This window comes from Notothenia rossii, assembly GCF_949606895.1.
Source record: "Notothenia rossii genome assembly, chromosome: 3".
NCBI lineage: Eukaryota > Metazoa > Chordata > Actinopteri > Perciformes > Nototheniidae > Notothenia > Notothenia rossii.
This window is the reverse complement of record NC_136901.1, coordinates 2,731,883-2,740,189: the sequence shown is the minus strand read 5'-3', so window position 1 is coordinate 2,740,189 and position 8,307 is coordinate 2,731,883.

Sequence of the window (8,307 nt, the reverse complement as noted above, 5' to 3'; positions counted from 1 at the left end):
CGGAGGTAATGCGTCTCGTCTCCTGTCAGCGAGGCTGTCAGCGGAGGCTCGTTTTCGGAGAGGATGAGGTGAGCATGAGATGATGTCAGAGACGCATCACAGAGGGATTGTGAAGCTCTGACAGCGACACAGAGGATAGAGACATGTTTGAAAGGTTGAGGTATTGAATTCTACTTCCTGACAGCTGGGCGACCTTTTGTCTCTCGAGGGGGACGAGACAGAGATGGATTTCACCGACGTTCTTCCCACAGGGTTAAGAATTAATGCTCCTTTTCTACCTCTGTGCCGAGCGAGGAGACCTGGGGTCGAACCGCATGCAACCAAAAGCAACGTACAGGCTCAAAGGATTACTCTCACCAAGCAATTAGAGGAGAATACAGAGATGGCAAAAGTAAACACATCCTTTACTCAAGTAGCAGTACAGATACTCGTGATTAAAAATACTCTGGTGAAAGTAGAAGTACTGACTAAACTTCTTTACTCAAGTGAAAGTAAAGAACTTTGAAATGTACTTCAGTAAAAAGTACCCATAACTAGCAGCTGTTTTAAAGAGTACCTGACCTCCCTTTATATTAATAGAACAATAATGTCATTGTTAGCTAATGAATGTTTCCATGGTGACCAACGGCAACATGACAACGTTTCCATTGGTCCCTCTTCTTTAGAGAAGACCAGGAAATGATGGATACACGGATCGTGTTCAAATCAATAGGCACGCAATGACTCTAAATAATAATGATCACGCCACCAAACACACATTCAGACTAAAGGAACCAGCCTGTTTGGGAAATGAGAGAAGTAGAAAGTACAGGTATTTGTGTTCAACATGTAAGAAGTAGAAAGTACAGGTATTTGAGTTCAACATGTGAGAAGTAGAAAGTACAGGTATTTGTGTTCAACATGTAAGAAGTAGAAAGTACAGGTATTTGTGTTCAACATGTAAGAAGTAGAAAGTACAGGTATTTGTGTTCAACATGTAAGAAGTAGAAAGTACAGGTATTTGTGTTCAAAATGTAAGAAGTAGAAAGTACAGGTATTTGTGTTCAACATGTAAGAAGTAGAAAGTACAGGTATTTGTGTTCAACATGTAAGAAGTAGAAAGTACAGGTATTTGTGTTCAACATGTAAGAAGTAGAAAGTACAGGTATTTGTGTTCAAAATGTAAGAAGTAGAAAGTACAGGTATTTGGGTTCAAAGTGTAAGAAGTAGAAAGTACAGGTATTTGGGTTCAACATGTAAGAAGTAGAAAGTACAGGTATTTGAGTTCAACATGTAAGAAGTAGAAAGTACAGGTATTTGTGTTCAACATGTAAGAAGTAGAAAGTACAGGTATTTGAGTTCAACATGTAAGAAGTAGAAAGTACAGGTATTTGTGTTCAACATGTAAGAAGTAGAAAGTACAGGTATTTGAGTTCAACATGTAAGAAGTAGAAAGTACAGGTATTTGGGTTCAACATGTAAGAAGTCAAAGTAAAAAGTCGTTAGAAAATAAGGAGTAAAGTAATGATACCAGAAACATTTACTTAAGTACAGTAACAACATATTTGTACTCCGTTACTTCCCACCTCTGGGAGAATCGTATGAATTAGCTCGACATAGAGTGAGTTGTTGGGATGATCTGCATTGCAATAGCTGTTCTTGGCAGAGTTTGAACTGTTGGAGAAAGAAAGCTCACACTTAATTTCGCCCTGTTCTCACGACGCCCCGCTCCCACTCTTCACACCTCAGAAGAACTACTCTTCATAAATAAATGCAGCATGGCTGGCCCTCGCTAATGCACTGAATACCAATGAGACTCCTGTCTTGACTCTCAGACTGAGACAAGGCTTTTCTTCTTCATCTCTCATCCTCTCTCTCTGAGGCTGTGAGGTGAAAGAAACAAATCACAGTTTCATGTGCTCCGGATCACCTGGTGTCTTCATGGAGGAACGAGATCAGAATACACCTCAATGAGGTCTCTTCCAGACACAATGAGTACTTCCCCCCCCCCCCCCCCCCTAAAGTTCACTGACCCGTGGCTTCTCTACTGCTGCCATGCTTTTGTTCAGATTTAAGAGACAAAACTTTGTGCTGAAACTGCAGCTTCCTGTGTCGTCGAGTCAGGAATTAGTCACAAACTGGATATGTTTCGATGTGTTTGGTTTACTTCTTTAGTGCAAGGTAGTTACAGTTGTTTTAAAAAAAATGTAATTCCACTACGAGGCTAATTTTTCACTTTTCATCTGCTGTGCTTTTTAAGATAGCCGTCATGTTCTGCCTTCATATTGTTCTTAATGCTGAAAAATGAACGAATGAAGATTATAATCCACTACAAATCACAGTTTCACGTGCTCAGGATCACCTGGCGTCTTCAAGAGCTGCTTTCAAGTACTTTGCCGTACTTAGTTCCAGCACTTAGTACCTCCATGGAACTAAGTACAGATCGCGTTCACACCGGAATAAGTTCCCTGAGGGGAGATTACGCAAATGAAGCCGCTGACGTCACTTCGTCTTCTTCTGCTTTGGGTTTACTGGCTGGCCGCAAACCACTTCACGGCGTATACTGCCACCCGCAGTCCATGGCCGAAAGTCCCTGGAGTTGTTTCAGTAGAAGCTGCTGGGACTCCCAGCAGCTTCTACTGAAGCCTTCCGAGTAAATCGCCAGAACGCCAGAACGCTGACACCTCCTCACCTCATGTTTTCTTTTGTGTTGCCATAAGTTATTCTCTCTCCGTTGGTGCGCGGGGCTAATGCTAATAATGCTAATTCCAGCAGATACAATGGCGGCTTCACAAAACTTTTCAAAGTTTTACGGGGCGTGGTTTGCAATTCGCCCAGTCGATCGAAATTGGTACTTTTTTCTCCCCAGGGTAGTACCAGCACTAAAAATGGGGGTAAAAGTTCTCTGAACTAAGTTCTCTTTTTGGTACGAACGCAAAATTCCAGGCACTATCTGAACTAAATCGGAAAAGTACGGGTAAAAGTACTCCGGTGTGAACGCGCCTAAGGAGGAACGAGATCAGAACACACCTCAATGACCTGTAATGCATCTCTTCCAGACACAATGAGTACTTCCCCCCCCCCCCTTGAAGTTCACTGACTCGTGGCTTTTCTACTGCCGCCATGCTTTTGTTCCCGCGGTGTGTACAGAGGATCTGCTTATGAGCTGTCGTCACGGACAGCTAGTCTCTTCTGGAAGTGACCAAAGTGCTGAGAGTGATGGAGTCGAAATGACAGCAAGTGTTTTCATTCTCCATCTATCTTTCCAGGCATCACACGCAGCGGCCAATGGCGTCGCGGCTAGCTACGCTCCATTACTCCCATTGGCCAATGAGCCATCTGCATGAAGGGCCTCATTGATTCCTCTTTACTCTGCTTTGTGAAAATATACAGAGTCAGGTTCAGTTCAATATTGATGCATCGAAGCAGCCATTGCACGTCAGAATGAAGAAAAGCTTCAATGTTGTCCTTGTTCTTCTTTGAGGGTTTAATGGCCAGAGAATGGAGGTCAATGGTAAAGGGAAACTTCGGCAAGATATGAGACTGATCCCAGATCATCCAAGACGCTGCAGTATTTACTATTCACGGGATTCTTGCTCGCGCTATAAATTCTTCATGAGCGTGTCAAAATATTGTTCTGAAAAAGCACTTGTATGTTTCGTACCTTGAAGATCCTGTCGACTAGAATATCCATAATGTATGAAATATAAAATAGGTTTTTACACCCACTGCTCAATTTAAAAGATAAAAGAACAGCTTAAAATACTCTACCTGCACTCTGCTGTCACATTAATACCATATTGAAAATGTCTCATCTTGATTTGGCTATAGACATGGACTGCAGCAGGCTGTCAGACACATACAGGTTATGCATTATCATGTAACCCACTAATGAATGGGTATATAACCCAGATAGTGATTAACCAAGACAGGTGACGGAGTATAAACGTTTGTTTCCTAAACTACCGTAATTTCCGGACTATAAGGCTCACCTGAATATAAGCCGCAGCAGCTAAATTGAATGATGTGTACATATATAAGCCGCACTGGACTATAAGCCGCAGGTGTTTTAATGTTTCATTACCATATGTAAGGGTTCGTGCACAGAGGGGATTGTTGGGAAAGAGATGGCTGTTTGAGGAAGCTCCCATTTATTAACATTTCAACAAACAAGTTGCATATTTGCATAACGTATTCAAGTGATACCATTTAGTGCAATAGTAGCTACAGAACATGTGCTGTGTAAACTGTACTGTATCACATAGCGTTTCAGACACACACACTTTTCAACTTTCAAACTTAAACGGTGCGCTCCCAGCGCACGTACCGGCAGTGATCTACAGCAGTGGTTTTCAACCAGTGGTACGGGGACAAACTGTCTCGCTCTCGTAATGTCTGTCTGTCTTGCTCTCGTTCTGTCTCTCGTACCACTCTCGGTTCCACTTGTACTTTTGCGCGCTACCTGTCTCACTCTTTTCCGGCCTCCAGCTTTTCCTGCTGGAGCCCGCCGCTTAAATGTGGGGGGCGCGGACCGGCCATAGAGCCCATAGAGTTAAAGGTGGTGGACTGTAACCTGTAAAACCCATAGATTTAGGAGGTCCCCTAGTGGCCGTTAGCTGTAAAACCCATAGATTTAGGAGGTCCCCTAGTGGCCGTTAGCTGTAAAACCCATAGATTTAGGAGGTCCCCTAGTGGCCGTTAGCTGTAAAACCCATAGATTTAGGAGGTCCCCTAGTGGCCGTTAGCTGTACAAATCCATAGATTAGCCGCACCGTTATATAAGCCGCAGCGTCGAAAAATGGGAAAAAAGGTGCGGCTTATAGTCCGAAAATTACGGTATTTAATCTCAAACATGTTATTTTTACTCTGAAGCTGCTCGAATAAGCATGGAGCGCTCGTCTTGCTCGAAAAATACTTACTTTTTCTAATAATATATCAAAAACAAAGATCATAACAGCAGTGCAATGAGGATACGATGCAGGTCCATCGACTGCATGTGAGAGGACTACCAGCCTGCAGACAATAATCCCTCATGCCCTGTTTTAAAAAGAATTTACAATGCATACGTAGTCCCTTTATGCTAGATACATAAAAAACCAACAACATATTTTGTTGGCGTGTGGAGGACGACTTGATGAGTCTCATAGCACGAGGAGAGCTGCTGCGTTCTTGAAGCCAAGATTACTTTGAGCTGTGAAAACACAATACAATTAACACGTTTAGTTAAATAAAGATATGGCACAACATCTACAAGATGAGATTTACTTTATTAATCCCATTATTTCGTCACAGCAGCATCTAAACATGGCATAAACAAATACATCTCATAGGACAAAATAAAACGGACCTACGAAGTAAAATAGAAACATGTTGACGATGAAAGACAACATCTGTACTCTATCTGACAAATAAACAGATAACAGCTTTTTAAGCATTTTAGACTTCTACTTCTCCCAGAGTATTTTTAAACACGAGTATCTGTACTTCTACTTGAGTAAAGGATGTGTGTACTTTTGCCATCTCAAAGAATGACCTCAGAATGACCTCCCACCCCTCTGAGACCCTTCCTCTCCACAGAGCTGACGGACGTTTTACTCGCTCCATGAAACATGTCCGAGGAGAGGTTAAGCAGAGAGGGCAGGAGAGATTGACGCCCTGTCTGTCTCAGGAGGGGGAATTTTCTGGTTTTGAGGCGGATTGTTGATCCCCACGAGAGTGATGGGGTCACGACCCGGATTTCATCTCACCCCCAGGGTCTCCGACTCATATTTCAGATTTAAGAGACAAAACTTTGTGCTGAAACGCCCGCTTTCCGAGAGAAGTCAGGAACAAGTCGTGCACTGGATGGGTTTCGATGCGATTGGTTTACTTCTTTACTGCAAGGTCGTTTTTTAAATGTTATTCCACTACGAGGCGAATTTAACACATTTCATCTTCAAGGTTATAATCCAGACTCAATAGTAGAGAAGTGCTTCCTTCACTTACCTCCTATGTGTGAATCGCCTGCAGCGTAAATCTAAGTTATAATGTGTGCATTTAAACATTACGTTCAGCTGGCACAGAGCAGATGCAAAAAGAAAAACTAATCGTTTATGTTTTTCCAAGGTTAAGAAAGACAGGTCCTTTTTAATGTACTGGTGAATAGGATATACAGTACAGAGTCCGTTTAGCATGGCTAATTGAAAAAGAAATGTAAAATGGTGAGACTTAACTTAGGTCACATCACACACCTTGCTCTTCATGTAACTACTGTATAGCCTTTTCCATAACTAATAATAATAATAAACGTATATGTGAATTAGGGCTGCTCAATTAATCCTATTTTAATCGCGATTACGATTATGGCTGGCAACGATTACGAAAACAACGTAATCGAAATAAAACGATTATTTTTGTATTATTACTTTTTTTTTTTTTTTTTTTTTTTTTATTATTGGTTTTTCAGTTGAATTATAAAGTTCAGGGTAATCAACTGTTAAAAACATAGTGTTCACATTTTTTTTCTCCTATAAATTGATATTGTCAAAGTCAATGGATCGTTTTTAATAATCGTGATATCAATTGTTGACCCAAATAATCGAGATTATGATTTTTGCCATAATGGAGCAGCCCTGATGTGAACGTAGCGGTACATTATAGCGCTGAATGTGCATTAATAACCTAACTCTGAATCCCCGATGCTCCGTCTGATCAGAGGAGCAGAAGTTTAATCAAATCTATTTAAAGCTGAAGCTCACCCCCCCTCGTCCAAACAATAACGGCATGATGTCATCGTCTGTTTTTTAGGCGACTTTAATGATTCCTCAACAAAGGCTTCTACAAAACGACGTTACATAACGACGTTACATAACGACGTTGCATAACGACGTTACATAACGACGTTACATAATGACGTTACATAACTCCGACGTAATGACAAATCTCTCCAGTTGTTGAAACACAGTTTTAAGAGAGAGCTGTCTCACATGACGAATGGCTCTCCTTTCTGACTACTTCTCTTTCGTCTTTCGCTCCGAGAACATCCGTAATTACATTTCTCCATCTGTCTCCTCTCACTATCCCCCATACGTCACCATCACAACGTTCCCATTAAGTCCCACTTAGTTAAGTTAAGGGGAAACAGGAGAGAGTGGTGCGTTCATGAGCACACCGATGATGTTTGACCAGGTTCATCCTTCAAAGCCTCATGACCTTTGACCCCTAACTCATCACAGCCCCCTGCTTTTTACTGCTATTATTATTTTTCCCTCTTGTTTGTTTGTTCACCGTGTAAAGCGGCCTTGGGTCCCTTGAAGGGCGCTATACAAATCTCTTATTATTATTAAAGCCATTTGTTGGGAGACATTTTGAAAGAGATGCTATCGTAGGAAATTCCTCTCCCTCCTCCTCCTCTCCCTCCTCCTCATCCTCTTGTCTCTATGCCCTTGGCACTGCAGATATTCCCCACAAGATGCCGAAGTGTAAAACGACGACCACACAGGAAGTAATTACGGCGTTCTTAAAGCGCGGAAGTGTTCAAACGAGGAGGGGAAAAAAGAAGTTGATTAAACAACAGAACCAATAATGACCGAACTGTTTGAGACACTAATGAGAATCTCTTGACAAATGCCTGTCAACACACACACACACACACGCACGCACGCACACGCACACGCACACGCACACACACACACACACACACACACACACACACACACACACACACACACACACACACACACACACACACACACACACACACAGTTCCCTGTAGTGTTACACTTGAAGGATTCCTTCATGTTCACTCTCTGTTGATGTAAGTATTCCCATTGCACCACACACCTGTTATATTAGCTTGTATCCCCAAATGGAGCTTCCCACTCTGGATGGTGATATCAGAATCCTTGTTTTCGTGTTGAGAAATTATAAAAATGTTCAAATTTAATATGTAGTGTTTTATTTAAAAATATATAAAGAAAAACATTTTCAAAAAAGGCAAAAAATACTAATTAAAAAAACCTTTAAATTCATTGTTGGGGTCTATCATCATACCCTTTCGCCTCCTAAGTAATATGGTTATAATCAGAGATGGGGTCGTTACTAAAAAAAAGTAATATATTATATATTACTTTAAAAAAAAGTAATATATTACACTACTTCGTAACTGTCTACATAAAGTAACTCGTTACTTTACTCGTTACTTTACTCGTTACTTTACTCGTTACTTTACTGGCAGGGCCGCCCCGCCTTCCCTAAAGGCAGATCACGCAGACTGAGGCGCACCTACAGTGTAAGCGCGCCACAGTTTTGCCTCTGTGAGACTCCACTTGCACCCCCAATTACTATTGC